At 39.4% G+C, this 24,751-nt stretch overlaps 1 protein-coding gene across 1 annotated transcript in view; it reads left to right on the top strand.

Moving 5' to 3' along the window:
• LOC131187850 (uncharacterized) overlaps window positions 1-24,751 on the top strand; it is an 88,156-nt gene that overhangs the window by 11,653 nt on the left and 51,752 nt on the right. The window lies entirely within an intron of this gene.

Below are 24,751 nucleotides of genomic sequence, written 5' to 3'. Positions count from 1 at the left end.
GAATTTTGAACACGTGACCTTAAGGATTCTGGAATGGTCATAAGAGTGAAAAATGGACATAAGTCACATTTTTCAGTACCATTGTAGCTTTGAACCATCACTAAATGAACTGTTGTAAGTCGAGAACTACCTGTATTCATGTGGTTTTCTTAGCAACAACAGGAAATAATTCATCACTGCCTTTTTCTAAGGTATTTCTCACCTTAGTCTAATCCTACAGCCCTCTTATCTTGTACAATATTAACAAAGTCTAGCCTAATTTAGTACCTCAGTTCAAGTGAGATCAGGTTGAGGTTGCTACTTGTTGGACACCTTGACAAAGAATCATAAATAGAAGTCATTGTTGGTTTACTTCATAATAAATCTTTCCTGCTACTTCCCGTCTTGAAAACAATTCTAAAGCAAAATTACAGAAGTCAGTAAAACTTAAATTGGAGGATATCCCAACACTTTTAAGAAAACAGCTTAAGAGTACAGGTAGTCCTCGACTTACAATAACAATTGAACCCAACATTTCTGTTGTTAAGTGAGTCATTTGATAACTGAGTTTTGCCCCATTTTACAACCTTTCTTGCCTCAGTTGTTAAATGAATCACTGCAGTTGATAAGTTAGTCAGCCGCTTGTTAAGTGAATTTTGCTTTCCCATTGACTTTGCTTTTCAGAAGGTTGCAAAAGGAGATCACATGACCTTGGCACACAGCACCGGTCATAAATATGAACCGGTTGCCAAGCATCTGAATTTTGATCACATGATCCTAGGGATGCGGCAAAGGTCATATCTGTGAAAAATGGTCATAAGTCACTTTTTTCAGTGCCATTGCAACTTCAAACAGTCACTAAATGAACTGTTATAAGTCAAGGACTACCTGTATAGCACTTATAACAAGAACAACATGGCTTCAACCACGGGTGAAATGCTACCAGTTCTCTCCGGGTGAACCAGTAATGATAAAAACTACCACTTCAGGCAAACTGGTAGTAAAAAAAAAAAAAAGCTACCGGTTTGGGCAAACCGGTAGTTAGCTGAACTGATAGTTAAAAAAAGCTACAATCCGGTGATCAGCTGTGCTGCGCGGTTTAGCTTTGCTAGAAAGTATGAAATCCTTCTTTCTAGTGAAGCTAAACCACACAGCACAGCTGTTTTCTCCCCCTCGCTGTTCTACTTACCTTCCCAAGCCTCCTTTTTGTGCCTACTGCACATGCATATGTCTGATCGTTGGATTGTAGCTTTTTTTAACTACCAGTTCAACCAAACTGGTAGCTTTTTAAATGCACAGCTCACATTTGGTGCACACTGCGCATGCGTATGCAGAGTGTGTTTGGTGCGCATGCGCACGCACAGTGCATGCTTGGCACACCGCACGCATGCGCGGCCAGCGAACCACTAGCAAACTAGTTCAGATTTCACCACTAGCTTCAACCAACATCCTTGGTTAAAAAAAAGGAACTTTTCAACTGCTGTCAAGCATCTGACATAATCCAAACGCGCTTTTATGACAAACAAAATCTCAACACTTGGAGTTGAGGAAGGTTGGTTGGCAAAGTAGATTTGTCCCCACCTCCTCCATTGCAATCTTAAGTTCTCCTTTTGACACCATTCAAGCCATCCAACAAGGTGCATGAAGTCGCCCATTCTTACATCTGAAGGTTCCTGGGAACCCACTGTGTTCCCTGCAGTCTAAGAGCAAGTGACATTTTTTTGTCTTCCTGAACTAAGCTGGGTTCACACTTATAATATAATAATAATATAACAACAGAGTTGGAAGGGACCTTGGAGGCCTTCTAGTCCAACCCCCTGCCCAGGCAGGAAACCCTACACCATCTCAGTCAGATGGTTATCCAACATTTTCTTAAAAATTTCCAGTGTTGGAGCATTCACAACTTCTGCAGGCAAGTCGTTCCACTTATTAATTGTTCTAACTGTCAGGAAATTTCTCCTTAGTTCTAAGTTGCTTCTTTCTTTGATCAGTTTCCACCCATTGCTTCTTGTTCTACCCTCAGGTGCTTTGGAGAACAGCCCGACTCCCTCTTCTTTGTGGCAACCCCTGAGATATTGGAACACAGCTATCATGTCCCTAGTCCTTCTTTTTATTAAACTAGACATACCCAGTTCCTGCAACCGTTCTTCATATGTTTTAGCCTCCAGTCCCCTAATCATCTTTGTTGCTCTTCTCTGCACTCTTTCTAGAGTCTCAACATCTTTTTTACATCGTGGCGACCAAAACTGGATGCAATATTTCAAGTGTGGCCTTACCAAGGCATTATAAAGTGGCACTAACACTTCACGTGATCTTGATTCTATCCCTCTGTTTATGCAGCCCAGAACTGTGTTGGCTTTTTTAGCAGCTGCTGCACACTGCTGGCTCATATCTAAATGGTTATCCACTAGGACTCCAAGATCCCTCTCACAGGTACTACTATTGAGCAAGGTACCACATATACGGTACCTGTGCATTTTGTTCAGCATTTGTATTGGTGCACCGGTGCATTTGACTTCAGCACTGGTACATTTGACTTCAGCAGGTCCTACTGATGCAGTCACACCACAGGAGAATGAATGTCTGTTTATCTTGGATTGATTTCTGTGGCTTAAGATACACTCCAGAATCAGTTACCAGGCAGCGTTTAAAAAAGAAATTGAAACTCTGGAAAGAGTGCAGAAAAGAGCAACAAAGGTGATTAGGGGCCTGGAGGCTAAAACATATGACGAACAGTTGCAAAAATTGGGTATGTTTAGTCTAGTGAAAAGAAAGACTTGGAGTGACATGATAGTAGTGTTCCAATATCTCAGGGGCTGCCACAGAGAAGAGGGAGTCAATCTATTTTCCAAAGCACCAGAAGGCAAGACAAGAAACAATGGATGGAAACTAATCAAGGAGAGAAACAACCTGGAACTAAGGAGAAACTTCCTAACAGTGAGGACAATTAACCAGTGGAACGGCTTGCCTTCAGAAGTTGTGTGGGCTCCGTCAATGGAGACTTCTAAGAAGAGACAGCTGCTTGTCTGGAATGGTGTAGGCAGGGTCTCCTGCTTGAGCAAGGACTAGAAGACCTTTACGGTCCCTTCCAACTCTGTTATTCTGTTATTCAACCGAAGAAATAAAAACCCAAATATATTATGAAAATGCCACTTTGCTTCTGGTCCTCTGCCTTGTATAAGCCCAAGAAATGGATTAATTCAGGAATCAGACTGAACAGTATGAGAGCACAGCCATGGTGAACAGTTAAATGCTGAGGCAAAGCTGATGTGGGAAATTATGGAGAGGCTGCAAAAGATATAGAATGGAGAAAAAACATAAACGATGAAGAAAAGGAAGATGAGCCTGCTGGCAGCTTATAAACAGCAACATAGCCCAGGTAGGGAGAAATCTGAGCATAAGCATCTTAAAATATTCAACAAAACTCTCCCTCAATAAGCTCATTATAAATGAAGGTGGGATATTTCTCCTTTAGTTTCCAAGATTCTGCATTGATCTTGGATGAGCATTAAAGATCCTTTACAGGTATGGCATTAAACGACAAAGAACTGGAAGCTGCCTTTTGTACTTAGCAGTTAGCACCCTAAGTCCTGCACAAAGAGAAAACCTTTCGCGGCATATCTTAACTGAAGCAAGAGCTTAAGTATGGAAAGAATGCCGAAGCTCAAACTAAAATTCACATACAGTAAGGCAGTCTTGGGCAGCTTAAAGTCTGATAGATGCATAACAAGTTTTCTGAAATGGGAGGACAATGCATCACATGCTGAATGCTGTAAATATGCGAGTGACTAGAAACAGAAACACACACTGGGAATACACAAGCGTTTCGTACACTTTTCTATAATACAGGACAGTGGTAGGTTGCCCCCAGTTCGGACCGGTCTATAGAACTGGTAGTAAAACCGGTGGGAGGCTCCGCCCACTGACCCAAACAGCATCAAAACTCTTCTGCGCATGCGCAGAAGAGCGCGCACGTGGGCACGATGCAAACTGGTAGATATTACTTTAGGCACCCTCTGAAATGGATAGTTGTAAACCTAATTTTACGCAGCTTCTTTTCCAAAAACTCTACACTACTAACTAGAGCATACAAAACATTTGCCAGACCTATTCTTAAATACAGCTCATCCGTCTGGAACCCATACCACATCTCTGACATTAATACAATAGAATGCGTCCAGAAATATTTTACTAGAAGAGTTCTTCGCTCCTCCAAAAACAACAAAATATCTTATACCACCAGGCTTGAAATCCTGGGATTAGAAAACTTACAACTCCGTCGACTTCGACATGACCTGTGTTTAACACACAAAATCATCTATTGCAATATCCTTCCTGTAAAAGACTACTTCAGCTTCAATCGCAATATTACAAGAGCAAAAAATAGATTCAAGCTTAATGTCAACCACTTCAAACTTGATTGCAGAAAATATGACTTCTGTAACAGAGTTGTTAATGCTTGGAACTCATTACCTGACTCCATAGTCTCTACTCAAAATCCCAAAATCTTCAACCAAAAGCTGTCTACTATTGACCTCACCCCATTCCTAAAAGGACTATAAGGGGCGTGCATAAGAGCACAAAAGTGCCTACCGTTCCTGTCCTATTGTTCCCTTCATTATATCAAATTAATATAGCTGATGCATATTCTTTACTTATATATATATATATATATTTTCTTCGTGATACATTTTTTTATGACAATGTTTGTGTTGTGACAAAATGAAATTTAAAAAAATAATAATAATGCAATAGAGCAGTGTTTCCCATCTTGGCTCCAGGAAAATGTGTAGACTTCAACTCCCAGAATTCTCCAGCCCAGAGGTGTCAAACTCAAAGGGGGCCAGATCCAGCCCGTGAGGTACTTAGATCTGGCCTGCGGAGCCACCTGGAAACAGCAAAGGACCGGCCCACAGTGCTTCTGCCAGGGAAAATGGGCTCCTGAGTTCTGTTTTCACTGGCAGAGGGTTGCAGGAGGCTGTGGCAGCCAAAAACGGAGCTCAGGAGCCCGTTTTCCCTGGAAGAGCGGTTGGGCCACCAAAGAGGCCCCTGACAGGAGTGACGTCAAGCTGACCTTGCCCACACTGGCCATTCCCACTCTGGCCCTCCGAGGTCAAACACAACCCTGATGAATGAATCATGAATAATGAATGAATGAATAATTTAATTTCTATGCCGCCCTTCTCCCGAAGGACTCAATGAAATTGGGTTTGACACCCCTGCTCCAGCCAGCTTTGTCTCTGGGAATTGAAATCTAGATACCTTCCCAGGGCCAAGAGCGGAGAAACACTGCAAATAATGTGTTAAGTTTTCAAAAAGTGAAGATGAAACAAAAGCAACAAATCAGAGGTTCGTCCAGCACCGGAAATGTGACAGGGTGAATGTGTGCGGCGTCACAAAACATGGCAATTCAAGCATGCGCCATCCAGATGTGTGCGACATCAAACAACAAAGCGATATAGGAGGGAATTGCGCCCTGCAGGTCACCACTACTGGTTTGCCCAAACCAGTCCGAACCAGCTGAATACCACCTCTGCAACAAATACAACTTTATTCGTTTGAGGGGGGGAAAAAGAGCAAACCAGGAGGTTATCTTTAAGAACATGCTGCATCATTATGCAACATAGAGATCCCTCACATCCAGGACATAACTGTTTCAACTCCTACCCTCCAAACGACGCTATAGAGCACTGCACACCAGAACAACTAGACACAAGAACAGTTTTTCCCCGAAGGCCATCACTCTGCTAAAGAAATAATTCCCTCAACACTGTCAAACTATTTACTAAATCTGCACTACTATTAATCTTCTCATCGTTCCCATCACCAATCTCTTTCCACTTATGACTGTATGACTGTAACTTTGTTGCTGGCAATCCTTATGAGTTATATTGATATATTGACCATCATTTGTGTTGTAAATGTTGTACCTTGATGAACGTATCTTTTCTTTTATGTACACTGAGAGCATATGCACCAAGACAAATTCCTTGTGTCTCCAATCACACTTGGCCAATAAAAAATTCTATTCTATTCTATTCTATTCTATTCTATTCTATTCTATTCTATTCTATTCTATTCTATTCTATTCTATTCGAGTTAATTACAGAAAATGGATCTGTTTTCTCCCTTTACTCCCTCCGTTGATTTATTTCTCAAGCAGATTTGAAGCCATCACCAATGACGTCCTTTTTTTTTCCCAGAGAAAAACTCTCCTAAAATAGAATAAAATAGAATTCTTTTTTATTTTTATTTTTTAAATTTTATTTTATTTTACATGATCTGACAACATATAACATACAAATATTTCCTATTTCTAAACAGCGTTTCTTCTCTCGCTTTTATACCTTTCCCCCCATATCACATTTGTTATTTTATTTTCTTTATTATTCCCTTTTCTTTATTTACATTAAATTATCTAATACTAATAGCTTTACTTTTCTAGATTCTTATATATTTATTATTTACATATTGTACATTCCTAATACATTCTGTACATTCTAATTTCTCCCCTTTATTTCTAGACTCAAGCCATTCATACCATTTATTCCAGATTATATAACTGAAACACTTCTTTATGGGAATCTCGATTTGTTAGTGCTGGAAACTCTGCTTTGGGTTGGCTAGGAATAGAATAGAATAGAATTCTTTATTAGCCAAGTGTGATTGGACACACAAGGAATCTATCTTGGTGCACATGGTCTCATGGTACATTAAAAAAAAATCTGTGTATCAGTGTACATAAAAAAAAGCATCTGCATTAGAGTTTACTAGGAGCTATTTTATTCTTCAAATTTAACCACTTGGGAATTACTAGGAAAATAAGTCATTGGTGTGGAGAACTGAGGAGCTCTGGGAGTTGAAGTCCACAAGTCTTAAAGTTATCAAGGTTGGAGACCCCTGCTTTAGTGCACATGCTTTATTGCTGGGTTCACAAGACATAGCTGGCCTAGTTAGCCACTCTCCTGAAATGAATGAATTTCCTAATAAATCAGCATCAAATGTGTACTTGATAATGCATTGTTCTCCCAGTTAAATGGGGGATGGCCAGTTTCACCTGCATCCCTGGTCGTATTTGTGGGGGGTTTGGTTTGATGCCATTTTTAAAAAAACTTGCTGGAAATCTTAAATAAAATAAAAAATTCTTGGAGCTTGGCTGGGGTAGAAACCATTATAGTGGCTTAGGAATCATAGAGCTGGAAGGGACCTGAGAGGTCTTGTAGTCCAGCCACTTGTCCACGGTAAGAGTTCTTATCGCATCCACAATTCTTCCTCAAAATCAACAAGACAAAGTGCCTAGAAAAGCCTCGTTTTGTCTCTCTGTGCAGCCAGTAGGTTAATCCCATATTAACATTAATTTATATTCACACTACATTACAGACTCTGATGATAATATCTATTAAAATCTGAAACTATCCCAGGCCTGCACACTGTTAAAATGACCTTTCCCTGCCCCAATGCTGCTGGATTTTTGTGTTCTCACAACATACAAACTCTGACATTGATCCAGTTCATTGTGTTGGATGAGCATTATGAATACATGTAATGTATACCAGTGAGAACGTATTATCCATCAGTTGTTTATTTGCGGTTGGTCTTTAATCAAAAGCACAATGATTCTCTGAGCTGGAATAGGCCATTGCATTATTATTAGACAGAGTAGGCAAAACAGAACAACTTCATTGCAAGCCTTCTTTCGCTCAGCAGCCGATCACACCTTCCCAACAAGGAAGCATTAATCTGTGCAGTCCTGTCTTTTCTCTGAGCTTGGCTGTTTGCTTTAGTCATCAGCCATCAACAGACACATAAAGGTACACCACATAGGCATACCATTCAAAAAGGACAATAAAAGAGCTAAAGCAGAAACAAAAAAAACCCCAGAATGCATCAGGTGCAGTGGTTAAGGTGCTTATTAAGATGGCATACCTTGACGATCCCTGTAGGTGACATTTCCTCAAGGGGAGAACATTTTATAAAGTATCTCTTCCTGGGTGCACTTGATGGATAGATTCAATTCTATCTCACTGGAAGGAAAACTAAATCCTGTGCCCAATGTGGCCATTTTCACAAGGATGCTGATACGCAACTTTTGTGGACGAAAGCTAATATGGCTCATCTTGGATCTGATTGTCCAATTGGTTTTTCTCTGCTACATAGCTACTCTGGGGAAGGACTGTAAGTGAAAGAACGAGAGTGGTTATTTCTTTGCCTCTTCCCAACATATTTATGTTGCTAAGCAAGATGGTTGCTGAGTGAGTCACCCCTGATTTTGATCTTTTTGCCATGGTTGTTTATTTATTTATTTATTTATTTATTTATTAAACTTTTATACCGCCCTTCTCCCAAAGGACTCAGGGCGGTGTACAGCCAAGATAAAAACAATAAATATACACAGTTAAAAATCAATTTAAAATACCTATTCAATAGTGGCCGAATTAAAACCGTCGAATTGACCAACCTAAAATACCCCATATAAAATTACAGGAAATATAAAAAATTTAAAATTTTAAAATTTAGAAATTTAAAAAATCTAAAAAATCAGTCCAGTCCAGGTTGTTAAGTGAATCACTGCCAGAGGTAGCATTAGGCCAGTTCACACTGGTTCAGGCAAACCAGTAGTGAAAATTTTGAGTTTGGAGAACTGGCAAATTCCACCACTGGCTGGCCCCGCCCACTCCCGCTCGCTTGCCTACCTGCTCGCCACTCATCCCCGCCTACCCATTCACCCCACCCACCCGCTCACCCCTTGTCCCGCCTACCCACCCCGCCCTGCCCCATCACTTCAAATCTCGCCTCCCCAGCAGAGCTGTTGATTCTTTTTGGCTCCTTGCATGCCATCTCTGTGGGTCTCTGTGGGCCAGCCAATGCGGCGCCCGCAGCCCAACTGAGCAGCCCTAATTGGCCTGGATAAGCCTGCATGCGTGGAAGCCGTGCACGGAAGCCGTGAGCACGCACACGCACATTCACATTTTCAGCGAACCGGTGGTGAAATTATTTGAAACCCACCACGGATCACTGCAGTTTGTTAAGTGAATCGTATGGTGGTTAAGTGGTTTCCTCACTGACCTTGCCTGTTGGAAACCAGCCTCAAAGGTCACAAATAGGGATCACATGACTCAGGAACACTGCAACCATTGTAAATGCATGATGGTTGCTAAGTGTCCAAATTCTGATCATATAATTGTAGATTGCTGCAACGGTTATAAGTGTGAGGACCAGTCATCAGTCACTGTTTTCAATGCCATTGAAACCAAACGGTTGCGAAAGGAATGTAAGTTGAAGGCTATGTACACTGTAATGCAATACTTTTTTTTTAGTAAAGTTTTTTTTTATTTTTTAACATACAAACAACATACTGTAGGAATTTAGCACCCACCCCCCTCCTAGAAGAATGAAATATTTTAGAAAATATTTAAAAAGGCAGAATATTATATTTCCCTGGATGACAAATGGAGAAACATGTTTTAAAGACAAAGCAGCTCCCTGCAACTTCCTGCCACCACCACCCCACCTTTGTCAATGGGCCATTAAAGCCTCAACCAAGCTCACTCATTTCCCCCCCACCTTTGTCAATGGGTCAAAGGTAGAAACTCATTCTCCCCACCTTTGTGGGCAATTAAGGCTTCAGCCAAGCTCACTCAATCCCCCCACCTTTGTCAATAGACCATCATTTGCAACACAATAGGACTCATCTAGCAACAGAAACTCACCACACGGCAAGGCTCAAGCAAGCTTGAGAGACAACCTACACCGTTAGCTAAGACCCCTAGACCACCTGGGAGTTTGACAACCAATCAGGATACTCTTCCTATGCCCCAGAAAGTTCAAAGCTCAGAAAAAGCATAAAGCCAGGGAGCACACAGGATCTCATCCCTTTTCTGTTCAGGAACTCAAGCCATGTGATCCTGACCACCATTAAACCATCTTTCCAAGCAGTCTCCATGTTTTCAGTGTCTTTGTCCCCACTTGGAACTGAACCCAGATGGATATTTCTTCCAACAATGCAATGCATTTTTTCTGAAGAGAATATCGCCCAGGTACATGTTCATACAAAATTTAGTTCTTCTCCAACACATCTTACATGCTTTCATTGATACATTTTCTTTCATTTTTATTTTCCTTCTTTTCCTTCTCTTTGTAAATCTAATCTTACTCTTCACCCTAAATTTTAGTCTATTATCAAACTTTCCCTCTTCCCCCACCCCCGTTTCTACTCCCATTTGTATTAAACCCTTTTATTCTCATTTCATATTTATATTCTTTTATATCTTCTACTTAACAAACCTCAGAATCAATCATATATTTGCAATTCAGTGACAATTCATCTAATATAAACCATAATCAAAAAAAGAAAGAAAAAAAAAACTCAGTTTCTCTTCATAATGTCATTTCTAAAATTTTTAGCAAAATCCACAATAACCCTCAAACATTTTTTTTTACTTTTAAATTCCATTATCAATGTTTGAATTATTTCATGTATTGCCAACTCTACTTTCAATTTCATTAATATTTCAACCAGTATATATTTCAATCCTTTTTTTATTTTTCTCCTTTTTCTCTTCTTCCTCTTTTTTACTTTTCTCTTAAACTTCTCTACTCTCTTTGCTCGTCCTATATTTCCGTCTACTCTCCTTCTCCCCTCTTCCCCTTTGTAATGCAATACTGAGAACAATCAACATTAGCGTAAACTGAACAGATTCTTCTGTGGTCCTTAATGCTAACTGGAAATTCAGGATTAGTTTCAACTTGAGTGACAGAGAAACTCCCTCCTGGCTAAGTAATCGGTAAACAGTGCTGTAAATTCTCTCTCTGGCAGAAGTCAGACTTCCTTTCCCCTTCTGATGACAGCTTTTCCTTTAAGGACATTTCTTAGCAGAACACTCCCATCAAGTTTGCAATGCAGCCCTCACTGCTGGATCCCTAAAATCAGACAGAGGATTTCCATTGCTTTGTTTGGATGGACTGTCTGAATTTAGACTGAGGTGGGAATCCCCTCACCCCATCCCAGAAGAATAAAATATTTTGGGAAATATTAAAAAAGCAGAATGTTATATTTCCCTAAAGGAGAAATAGAGAAACATGCTCCTAAAGACAGAAAGCAGCCCCCCCCCATGTCTTTCTTAATAGCCCACAGCAGATGCCAGCACTTAAGAGATAAAGAGCTTATTGAAAGAGGAAAACAAGTATCTAGATAGCTCTATTCATAAGCAAAGCAAATGCTGCAGGCAGAAATCCATTCGCGAGAGGACATTTTGAAACTCCTTGCAGCACAGCTAACAAAGGCAGAATGATAGGATTAGAAAGCAACGCCCCACCCAAGACCCAACACAGGACAAAAGCCATTAGCCACGGTAAGAATTGCCCAAAACCATTTCAGAATACAAGGCCCTTCATTGCACCATTCCCAGAACAGTCCAAACTTCAAAGTCACAGAAACCTAGAAACTCAGATAAACAATAAGCCAAAGGTTTGCATTTCCTCTTTTGCCTATAGAGCCAGCTATGACCCCTCCATAACCCCTCCATGACCCCGTAGGAATCTGACAACAGCCAATAGAATATCAAAGGACATGTTCGTGGGCAGTGTAGGAATTTAGCACCCACCCCCCTCCTAGAAGAATGAAATATTTTAGAAAATATTTAAAAGGCAGAATATATTTCCCTGGATGAGAAATGGAGAAACATGTTTTAAAGACAAAGCAGCTCCCTGCAACTTCCTGCCACCCCCCACCTTTGTCAATGGGCCATTAAAGCCTCAACCAAGCTCACTCATTTCCCCCCACCTTTGTCAATGGGTCAGAGGTAGAAACTCATTCTCCCCACCTTTGTCAATGGGCCATCATCTGCAACATAATAGAACCCATCTAGCAACAGAAACTCACCACATGGCAAGGCTCAGGCAAGCTTGAGGGACAACCTACAATGTTAACTAAGACCCCTAGACCACCTGGGAGTTTGACAACCAATCAGGATACTCTTCCTGTGCCCCAGAAAGTTCAAAGCTCAGAAAAAGCATAAAGCCAGGGAGCACACAGGATCTCAGCCCCCTTTTCTGTTCAGGAACTCAAGCCATGTGATCCTGACCACCATTAAACCATCTTTCCAAGCAGTCTCCATGTTTCCAGTGTCTTTGTCCCCACTTGGAACTGAACCCAGATGGATATTTCTTCCAACAGCAGGAACAGGAAGTTCAAATACAAAGCCCAAAAAGGTATAAAACTCACCCACTCTCAGCTCCATTTTGTTGGCTGCGCCAGAACCACAAATCCTTCATCAATAAACTTTACTTTCCAATCAGCCTCTATGTTGTTTCCAGTGCTTTTCTTCCAGCTTGGAACTGAACCAGATGGATTTTTCTTCCAACACTGATACAATTCAAGCAATGGATCAGACACGCTGCTCTTATTGACAAAATATTATTTCATTGATTTCATGGAGTTATAAGACTGGAAGGCTCCTTGGAGGTCTTCTAGTCCAACCCTCTGCCCAAGGCAGGAGTCCTTATAAGATCCTGGACAAATGGTTGTCTAGTCTTTTCTTGAAAACCTCCAGCAAGGGAGTACAAACAACTCCAGGAGACAAGTTGTTTCATTGATTAATCGTTCTCACTGTCAGGATTTTCCCCTGACTTCCACTCATTGCTTCTTCTCCTGCCTTCTGGTGCTATGGAGAATAAATCGATGCCTTCTTCCCTCACCTATTGGAAGACTGCTATCTCCTCTAAGCCTTCTCTTTGTTAGGCTAAACCAGGGGTCTGCAAACTTGGCTCTTTTAAGACTTGGGGACTTCAACTCCCAGAGTTCCTCAGCCAATAAAGCTGGTTGCGGAACTCTGGGAGTTGAAGTCCCCAAGTCTTAAAAGAGACAAGTTTGCAGACCCCTGGGCTAAACATACCTAGTTCTCCTAGCAATTCATCATATGATTTAGCCTGCAGGCCGGGGTGAAATGCTCTGAAGCCTGCTACCAGTTTGCTTCATGCGCGCATGCGGATTTCCTGCTTTCTAGTGAATATAAATCCTGCGGCACAGCTGATTGTCGCACAGCTGATCGTCGGAACTTTTTTTTTTTTACTTTTTTAAGCACTTTTTTACTATCGGTTTCGGTGAACCAGTAGTAAAAAAAATACTTAAAAAGTTTTTAAAAAAAGTTCCAATGATCAGTTGTGTGACAATCAGTTGTGCCGGGCGGTCATTGGAACCTTTTTTTTTTTTACTTTTTTAAGCACTTTTTTACTATCGGTTTCGGTGAACCAGTAGTAAAAAAAATACTTAAAAAGTTTTTAAAAAAAGTTCCAATGATCAGTTGTGTGACAATCAGTTGTGCCGGGCGGTCATTGGAACCTTTTTTTTTTTTACTTTTTAAAACATTTTTTTACTATTGGTTCCGGTGAATCAGTAGCATTTTTTTACTGCCAGTTCGGGCAAACTGGCCTGAACTGGTAGCATTTTTCCCCTGCTTCAGGCCCATGGGTGAAATCTAAAAATTTTCCCTACTGGTTCTGTGGGTGTGGTTTAATTGGTGGGCATGGCTTGGTGGTCAGGTGACTGTATGGGCATGGCCAATAATAATAAATAATAAAAATAATAAAGTATACAAAACTTGGGAGTGCATTGGTCTACCTTCTTTAAAAATAGAGGCACCGGTCTACTAATTGCCTTTTTTTGGGAGGTACCAGTCTACCTTCTTTAAAAATAGAGGCACCGGTCTACCAATTGCCTTTTTTTTGGGAGGCACCGGTCTACCTTCTTTAAAAATAGAGGCACTGGACTACTAACTGCCTACAGCGCTGATCAGCTGTAGTGCGGCCCTTTGAAGCACAGCGGTAGTCATTTAAGGCCATTTGCAGTTATATCACCAACCGAGAATTTCAGGGACAGAGAAGAGGAACAGAGAGGTGTGGGCAGTGGGGGGGGGCAGGGATTTTTGCTACCAGTTCTCCGAACTACCCGCCCCCATCGCTACCAGTTCGCACAATCCAGTCCGAACCGGGAGCATTTCACCCCTGTTCAGGCCCCTTATCATCTTTGTTGCTCTTCTCTGTACTCTTTCTAGGACCTCAGTATCTTTTCTTTATTGTGATGACCAGAACTGGACAGTATTCTAAATGTGGCCTCACTAGTGCATATTAAAGCAGTACTATCACTCCTCATGATCTAGATCAGGTGTTCCCAATCCTTGGTCTGCACTCTTTGCCGGGCTGCAGCCTGTTTGGAAGCGGACTGCAGAAGTGGTGAGTGAGTGTAGCATGCGTGCACAGCTGTGTTTGTGAAAGTGACACACTCATGTATAAAACCATTCCCTCTCCTTCCCCCCCACCGCACTGCCACCACCGTCTCCTCCACCAATCCACTGAGCCGGAAAGGTTGCAGACCGGTGATCTAGATGCTATCCCTCTGTTGATAAACCTCCTAGGATTATGTTGGCTTTTTTGGCATTTGCAGGACACTATTTTTTTTTTTTATTCAAAAAGTTTTACAAAATTTTTTTCCCCTTTCCCCCCCTCCTCTCCCCTCCCTTCACAACCCCCCTCCCCCCCCCCGACTTCCCGGAACGGGCACAAGGTATAGTTAAAAATAAAACAAACATATGCTAAAAAATTTTCATCCCAACTTAATTATACCCCTACAATCATCAATTCCTAACTTCCCCAAAACAATCAAGAATAATACATCATAATCATTCAAAACAGTCTGATAACTCTTAGTCTGATATCTCGTTGAATATAGTCAATCCATTTTTTCCATTCCTTTAAGTATCTTTCTTGCGTATTGTCTTTCAAAAAGGCTGATATCTTCGCCATCTCAGCCAAATTGGCAACCTTCAATATCCATTCTTCTATTGTAGGTACTTCTTTTTTCTTCCAGTATTGTCCTATTAGTAATCTTGCTGCTGTTATTAGGTTTAAAATCAATTTAGTCTCAATTACTGTACAATCCGTAATAATTCCCAACAAGAAAAATTGCGGCAGGAACTTTATCTTCTTTTCAAAACATTTTGTAAAATCCACCAAATTTTTATCCAAAAGGCCTTTATGTCCTTACAAGTCCACCAAATGTGAAAATATGTAGCGTCATCACAATTACATCTCCAACATTTTGCTTGCATATCTGGATACATACACGATAATTTTTTAGGATCTAGATGCCATCTATAAAACATTTTATAAAAATTTTCCCTCAGATTCTGTGCCTGCGTGAATTTAACATTTCTAACCCAAATTTTTTCCCAAGTTTCCAATAATATTGGCTCCTGAAAATTTTGTGCCCACTTTATCATACAATCCTTTACCAAATCCCTTTGCAGGACACTATTGACTCAAGTATGAGTCAAATATTAAGTGGTGGTTCACCCAAACAACTAGATTCCCTCTCACAGTTACTATTGTTGAACCAGATACAACCTACTCTATATTCCTGCTCCAGTGCAGGACCTTGCTTGTATCACCACTGAACTGGCTCTTGTTGACCAGGGTCCAATGCTTGAGTCTGTCAAGATCCTTCTGAACGTTGGATCTGCCTTCCAAAGTGTTAGCCATTTTCCCAGCTTGGTGTCATCTGCAAATCTGATGAGTGCCCCTTTAATCCCCGTATTTAGGTCACTTATGAAGATGTTGAAGGAGCACCAAGGCAAAAATTCTTAGAGTTTATTATGGAGGCTGCCTAACTCCAATCCATGAATCTGGGTGGCTAACGATTGAAAAGGATAATTTATTTCAAGATCAAATTATATTTTTAAAAACCTGCCCCAATACGATCAGCATTTGAGGTTTTAAAAAGCCACCAACAGCAAATTGACACAGAGCTATCATTTTGTGCTAGCAAGGGGAGTTGCAGAGTTCTTCCAGACAAACTGCAGTCCTACACTTGAGCAAAATAAACCCCTACAATCTCATAGCCCATATCCCTACAGCAGAGCAGTGGTGGGTTGCTACAGGTTCTACCTGGATTGGTGAACTGGTAGCGGCAGCGGCAGGAGGCTCCCCCCACCCATGCTGGACCCATTGCATGCACATGCAGAAGCATCGCACACAGAAGCATTGCATGTACGCCCATGGCACACTGTCAGGGTTCCAAGGAACACCCCCAACAAAATAAAGCTCTGAGGCTTGACGTTCCTCAAAGTTCCAATTTATTAGAGATGTCATGTTGGCACAGCTGGGAAAACCCAAAACTGAAAGCTTCCAGGTTTTCCACACCCAGTTGACAAGTCACAGCCCTGCCCCACACCCACAAGTTCATCACATTGTCCAATCAACTCTTCACACTCAATTGCATACAATCTTCAGGCAGTCTCCATCAGACGCAGGATGTCCTTGAATACGGAATGTTGTTATGACTAACTTTCTACTGCTCCAACAACAACCCCCTCCCAACTTCCCCAGCTAAAATATATAGCAGTTAAGAAGCAAAAAAGAAAATTGTCTTCCAAAACTGACACACACAAGCGAATAGGTAGCAACGGGTTTTGCAACACACTACTGCAACAGAGGTATAGATTTCACCAGAGGAAAATTTTGTCTCAGTACATAGGATCATTTTGGACCAGGATCCTAATCCTGGCGTGATTAGGTCAAGGTGTCCAAATGAAGGACGGTCACAGGAGTTTTGAAATCAACAGAGCTTCCCCATCAATTATGATCAGAAACATAGGAAAATATTAGCAAAGCAAATCAATTTGTTATTATGATAATAGACTAGCATAAATACTAGCAATGTATTCTCCTCCAGGAAATACAAAGGCTGTTTTACATGATTGGTTGATTGATTGATTCTAGATGCTGACTGGAGAATTCTGGGAGTTGAACTCCAGACATCTGAAAGCTGCCAAGGTTGAGAAACAGTTCTAAATGTTATCTACCATATTTAGCACTTATATACCGCTTCACAGTGCTTTACGCCTTCTCTAAGCAGAGTCAGCATATTGCCCCCAACAATCTGCTATATTGGATAGCAGTGTTCCAATATCTCAGGGGTTGCCACAAAGAAGAGGAGTCAAACTATTCTCCAAAGCACCTGAGGGTAGAACAAGAAGCAATGGGTGGAAACTAATCAGCTTAGAACTAAGGAGAAATTTCCTGATAGTTAGAAAAATTAATCAGTGGAACAACTTGCCTGCAGAAGTTGTGAATGCTCCAACACTGGAAATTTTTAAGAAAATGTTGGATAACAATTTGTCTGAAATGGTGTAGAGTTTCCTGCCTCGGCAGGGGATTGGACTAGAAGACCTCCAAGGTCCCTTCCAACTCTGTTATTATGTTATGTTATGTTAATCTGGGTCCTCATTTTACTCACCTTGGAAGGATGGAAGGTTGAGTCAACCTTGAACCCATCAGGACTGAACTCCTGGCAGTGGGCAATTAGCCTGCAAAACTGCATTCTAACCACCTGCACAACCACTGCTCTTTTTTATTGACATGATGAGATTATTTTTGTGTGTGTGCATGATGGAATCTCTGGAAAAAAGGATCCCACATGATGTCAGACATTTTAAGGTGACCAATATGGCAGTCACCAGCTCAGAGAACATGGACGCGGAATTGGGAATGTTTTTCCTCAATACTAAAGTGAAACCTGTAGTATTAAAAATCCAGGGATCATATCTTCCTGGGGAAAAATGAAAGACAAACCTTAAAAGGGGCAAATCTGAAAGAGGTACCGTACATAAGGAAAAAAATGAAATTATGTTGATAACCTTGCTTTACAAAAGAAAATTCAAGATCAAACCCAAGAAGAACTGTATAAAAATGTGAATTCTAATAAAAATGTCTAAAAATCAAACAGTATATGTAAATTTATTCTAAAAATGCAATTTCCACCATTTTTACATGAACATAGGTGCATTAAGTGGTACCCATTGTACAATAACACTTGAATGATCAATATAAAGGATACAATATAAAGTGAGTTTTGGAAAAATAAAAACATAAATCTAAAGGGCAATCTATTGCTTGAAATAAAATTCCCTATACCACCAGGCTTGAAATTTTAGGTCTAGATAGCCTCGAACTACATCTTCTCCGTTCCGACCTATGCTTAGTTCATAAGATTATTTACCAAAAGGTTCTACCTGTAAATGAGTACTTTAATTTCAACCATAACACCACAAGGGCTATCAATAGATTTAAACTCAATGTAATTCGGTCTAATCTTAATTGTATGAAATATGACTTCTGCAATAGAGTAGTAAATGTCTGGAACACTCTACCTGATCCTGTTGTTAGTCTCTCTAATCCCCATACCTTTTACCTTAAATTGTCTACTGTGGACCTTTCATGTTTCTTAAGAGGTCCTAAGTGGGCGTGCAAAAGCGTACCAGCATGCCTACTGTCCAGTGGTGGGATTCAGCCAGTTCGCACCACTTCGGGAGAACCGGTTGTTAACTTTCTGAGCAGTTTGGTGAACTGGTTGTTGGAAGAAATTATTATGGCAGAGAACCGGTTGTTAAATTATTTGAATCCCACCACTGCTACTGTCTCTGTCCTACTGTTCCCAATTACAGTATATGTAATCATTCCATGTGTTTATGGCTATGTTTTGCCTATTTATATCCTGTTTATAGCCAATTTATTAGCCAATTTTTTTCATGTGTTCATAACATAACATAACATAACAACAGAGTTGGAAGGGACCTTGGAGGCCTTCTAGTCCAACCCCCTGCCCAGGCAGGAAACCCTACACCATCTCAGTCAGATGGTTATCCAACATTTTCTTAAAAATTTCCAGTGTTGGAGCATTCACAACTTCTGAAGGCAAGTCGTTCCACTGATTAATTGTTCTAACTGTCAAGAAATGTCTATGTCTATACTGTTACTTGTTTCCTTGTTCATGTTGACAAATAAATAAATAAATAAATTTTCTGAAATTAAAAATCCTATTTTTTTATAATAAGGGATATCAGATTACTGTAATTTACAGACAAACTGGCATATAAAAAAGCTACAGATATCATGAAAAAAGCTTCCTGACCGACTAGATTTCTGTCTGCAGCATTCTGACCATTTAATTCCCTCCTAATCATAGCCAGCAATACAAGGCAGAGGTGATGTTGGAGGAGTCCTCTTCATTTCCAAGTGACATTCCAGAATTGTATTTTTTTTTCCCCTTTACCTACACTTTATTTATTTATTTATTTATTTATTTATTTATTTTTAATTTATTTTATTTTTTATTTATTTTTATTCGTCGTAACAATATATACAAGCATTGCATAAAGGGTTATATAATATATGAACGTATATATGAGGAGAAATGAGGTACTATAAACATATATATACATAGGGGAAGAAACAATAGGACAGGAACGGTAGGCACGTTTGTGCTCTTATGCACGCCCCTTAGAGTCCTCTTAGGAGAGTGGTGAGGTCAACCATGGACAGTTTTTGAGTAAAGCCTTTGGGGTTATGAGAAGAAACCACAGAGTCAGGTAATGCATTCCAAGCATATATAATTCTGTTACAGAAATCGTGTTTTCTGCAATCTAAACTGGAGCGGTTGACATTGAGTTTAAATCTGTTGGTAGCTCTTGTGATATTGTTATTGAAACTAAAAAAGTCATTGACAGGAAGGACATTACAACGGATGATTTTATATGCTAAACCCAGATCCTGTCGAAGGCGACGAAGTTCCAAGTTTTCAAGACCCAGGATATCAAGTCTGGTGGAATAAGGTATTTTATTGGTTTCGGAGGAGTGGAGAATTCTTCTCGTAAAATATCTTTGAACACGCTCAACTGTGTTGATATCAGATATATGGTATGGGTTCCAGACAGGAGAGCAGTAATCAAGAATTGGCCTAACAAATGTTTTATATGCTCTGGTCAGTAGCGTAAGCAGTGGTGGGATTCAAATAGTTTAACAACCAGTTTTCTGCCCTAATGACCAGCTGGGTAGGCATGGCTTGGTGGTCATGTGACCGTGTGGGCATGCCCAACTCAACGTCACTCACATCGATGGATGCTTCGCCTTAGCGGTTACGATGTAATAAGAGTTAACCAGAGATTTAAAACAAAGGGAGGAGTTGAATCGGCCGATAGCTACTGGAGAAATAGTGGAGGCAATTAAACAATTAAAAATCGGGAAAAACCCTGGTACAGATGGTCTTACAGCAAGTTATTATAAAAAACTACAGGATGAAATACTAGGCCCACTTAAAGAATTATTTAATCAGATACAACTAGGAGGGGGAATACCCCCGTCATGGAAAACATCTTTTATTTCACTGATACTAAAAGAGGAGCAAGATTGCTCTAAACCCAGTAATTACAGGCCGATCTCACTTTTAAATAATGATTATAAGATTTTTGTTAAAATAATAGCAAATAGATTAATGTTAGTTTTACAACAAAGAATTCATACTGATCAATCTGGTTTTATAAAAGGGAGGCAGATGAGGAATAATGTTAGACAGATTATTAATATATTGGAATATTTGGAAAAGAAGAATACTTCAGCAGCACTTATTTTTTTGGATGCGGAGAAGGCCTTTGATCGATTGCATTGGGATTTTTTATTTAAATTAATAGAGAAAATGCAATTTGGAGATTGTTTTGTTAGAATAATTAAAGCGATTTATGGAGAGCAAACAGCTCAGATTATAATAAATGGTAGTTTGACAGAAGTTATTAAGATTGCGAAAGGAACGAGACAGGGATGTCCTTTATCACCACTATTGTTTGTTTTGACTCTGGAACCATTATTGGATAAAATACGAGAGTTAACGAAAATACAGGGAATTAAAATTAGACAATATGAATACAAAGTTAGAGCTTTTGCAGACAACGTAGTGGTTACTTTAACAAATCCTATAAATTCAAGTAGATCTTTGTTGGAAACAATTGATAAATATGAAAAGGTATCAGGATTTAAAATAAATCAGAATAAAACAAAAGTGAAAATCAAAAATATGTCTATACAACAGAAACAAAAACTAGAGGAAATAACAGGATTTGAGGTGGTAAAAAAGGTTAAATACTTAGGGGTTTATATTAGTTCATCGAACAAGAAACTTTATAAGAATAATTATGACTTGCTATGGCAAAAAGTTCAGAATGATATGAGTGTCTGGAAAAAATTGCAGTTATCGCTATTGGGGAGGATTGCGGCTATCAAAATGAATGTGTTACCTAGATTTTTGTTTCTGTTCCAGATGATACCAATAATTAAGAAAGATAAAAATTTGGAGGATTGGCAGATTGGGATTAATAAATTTATATGGCAAGGTAAAAAGGCGAGGGTTAAAATGAAAATAATTCAGGACTCACGGGAAAGAGGTGGCCTAAAAATGCCTAATTTTAAACTATATTATGAAGCAGTAGCCCTTTCAGTAATAAGTGACTGGTTTAATTTAACGGAGGAAAGAATTTTGAATATAGAAGGTTATGACTTGTTATATGGATGGCATGCGTATTTATTTTATGAAAAAAAAGTGGATAGGGCTTTTAAGAATCATGTGTTGAGAAGTGCTCTTTTGCGGGTCTGGAAAAAATATTCTTATAAACTAGACTATAAGATTCCTATATGGGCGAGCCCCAGACATGCAATAGAGAATATAAATATAGAACAGAAACAGGAAATGATTACTTATAAAGAACTTTTGTATGCTGAAGGAGGTAGATTGCTCTAAACCCAGTAATTACAGGCCGATCTCACTTTTAAATAATGATTATAAGATTTTTGTTAAAATAATAGCAAATAGATTAATGTTAGTTTTACAACAAAGAATTCATACTGATCAATCTGGTTTTATAAAAGGGAGGCAGATGAGGAATAATGTTAGACAGATTATTAATATATTGGAATATTTGGAAAAGAAGAATACTTCAGCAGCACTTATTTTTTTGGATGCGGAGAAGGCCTTTGATCGATTGCATTGGGATTTTTTATTTAAATTAATAGAGAAAATGCAATTTGGAGATTGTTTTGTTAGAATAATTAAAGCGATTTATGGAGAGCAAACAGCTCAGATTATAATAAATGGTAGTCTGACAGAAGTTATTAAGATTGCGAAAGGAATGAGACAGGGATGTCCTTTATCACCACTATTGTTTGTTTTGACTCTGGAACCATTATTGGATAAAATACGAGAGTTAACGAAAATAGAGGGAATTAAAATTAGACAATATGAGTACAAAGTTAGAGCTTTTGCAGACGACGTAGTGGTTACTTTAACAAATCCTATAAATTCAAGTAGATCTTTGTTGGAAACAATTGATAAATATGGAAAGGTATCAGGATTTAAAATAAATCAGAATAAAACAAAAGTGATAATCAAAAATATGTCTAAACAACAGAAACAAAAACTAGAGGAAATAACAGGATTTGAGGTGGTAAAAAAAGGTTAAATATTTAGAGGTTTATATTAGTTCATTGAACAAGAAACTTTATAAGAATAATTATGACTTGCTATGGCAAAAAGTTCAGAAAGATATGAGTGTCTGGAAAAAATTGCAGTTATCGCTATTGGGGAGGATTGCGGCTATCAAAATGAATGTGTTACCTAGATTTTTGTTTCTGTTCCAGATGATACCAATAATTAAGAAAGATAAAAATTTGGAGGATTGGCAGATTGGGATTAATAAATTTATATGGCAAGGTAAAAAGGCGAGGGTTAAAATGAAAATAATTCAGGACTCACGGGAAAGAGGTGGCCTAAAAATGCCTAATTTTAAACTATATTATGAAGCAGTAGCCCTTTCAGTAATAAGTGACTGGTTTAATTTAACGGAGGAAAGAATTTTGAATATAGAAGGTTATGACTTGTTATATGGATGGCATGCGTATTTATTTTATGAAAAAAAAGTGGATAGGGCTTTTAAGAATCATGTGTTGAGAAGTGCTCTTTTGCGGGTCTGGAAAAAATATTCTTATAAACTAGACTATAAGATTCCTATATGGGCGAGCCCCAGACATGCAATAGAGAATATAAATATAGAACAGAAACAGGAAATGATTACTTATAAAGAACTTTTGTATGCTGAAGGAGGTAGATTGCAATTAAAATCATTACAGGTATTAAATGAAGAAGGGAGGAATTATACTTGGTTTCAATATGGGCAACTAAGTGCTAGATGGAAAGAAGATCAAAAAATTGGTATAATGCAAAGGGAGGAAAATTTAATAAAGCAAATTAGAAATCAGACCCAGGAGCATATAAAGATTGTATAATATGTTGCTTGAAATAGATTCGGAAAAGGATTTGGTAAAGGACTGTATGATAAAATGGGCACAGAATATTCAGGAACCAATAATGTTGGAAACATGGGAGAAAATCTGGGTTAAGTTTACACAAGCAAAGAATTTAAGGGAAAATTTTTATAAGATTTTTTATAGATGGCACTTAGATCCCAAAAAATTATCATGTATGTATCCTGATATCCAAGCGAAATGTTGGAGGTGTGACTGTGATGACGCTACATATTTTCATATTTGGTGGACTTGCAAGAAAATTAAGGCCTTTTGGATAAAAATTTGGTGGATTATTCAAAATGTCCTGAAGAAGAAGATAAATTTTTCCTTTGGGGAATTATAACGGATTGTACACGGATTGAGACTAAATTGATTCTGAATTTAATAACAGCAGCAAGGCTGTTGATTGGATAATATTGGAAGAAAAAAGAGTTACCTACAATAGAAGAATGGATATTGAAAGTTACTAATTTGGCTGAGATGGCTAAAATCTCAGCTTTTTTGAAAGACAATACGCAGGAAAGATATTTAATTGAATGGAAAAAATGGATTGATTATCTACAAAACAGATATCAGATTAAGAAATATCAGATTGCCTTTGAATAATTAGAAAGTTATTTTATGTAATGGGGGGAGTTAGGAAGTGAAAAGATTTGGATGAGATTAATTGGATTAGAAGGGAAAATTTTACTCTATGTTTCGTTTATGTATAACAATACCTTGTGATTGACCCGGGAAGCCGGGGGGGGGGGTGTGAATGGAGGGGGGAAGGGGGTTTTGTGGGGGGGAGGGGGGGAAAAGGGAGAAAAATGTTTTTGTTTGTTAAAACTTTTTCAATTAAAAAAAAAAAAGAGTTAACCAAAGAGGCAGTTTCTGTAAGCAGGGCAATAAAGATTAGGCTAGAACGGTGATGGCTAACCTTTTGGCCATTGTGTGCCAAAAGTGAGGGGAGTGCGGGGCGCGCGCGCATACATACCCACACCTATAATTCTATGTGCCCCACCCCCCTGCACATGTGTGCGTGACCCCCCACCCCCACGGTACCCCCCCGCTTTTGCCACACGATGGCATGGTGGGGCTGGTAGGCCTGTTTTTCATTCTCCACAGGCTCCAGAGCCTTTCTAGGAGCCTGGGGAGGGCGAAACAGCCTTCCCCACCCCCAGGAGGCCTTCCAGAGGCTGGAAATGGCCCGTTTGGCAACTTCCAATGGGCCTAAAAGACCCAAAAATCAGCTGGCTGAAGTGCGCAGGCGCACCGGAGCTGAGCTCATGTGCCCACCAATATGGCTCCGTGTGTCACCTGTGGCACGCGTGCCATTGGTTCACCATCACGGGGCTAGAAACTACACCAGAATGTTTTCCTTCCTGCCTTCCTTACAGGATTAGCCCTGTAAAGTGAAAAAAAAACAAAAAAACAAAATAAGATTTCTTCCAATAACTGGTTCTCCCGAATAGGTGCGAACTGGCTGAATCCCACCACTGACTTTAAGGATCTAATGGTTTTTATCTTTGCCACTGATCTGAAGCTTCCTTGTCTGTTGCCAGTTCCAAAATAGTAGGGACCTGATGTCCTTTGCTGCTTTGTAACAGCT

This window comes from Ahaetulla prasina, chromosome 1 (genome assembly GCF_028640845.1).
Source record: "Ahaetulla prasina isolate Xishuangbanna chromosome 1, ASM2864084v1, whole genome shotgun sequence".
Taxonomy (NCBI): Eukaryota; Metazoa; Chordata; class Lepidosauria; order Squamata; family Colubridae; genus Ahaetulla; species Ahaetulla prasina.
This window is presented reverse-complemented; position numbering and strand designations above follow the sequence as displayed.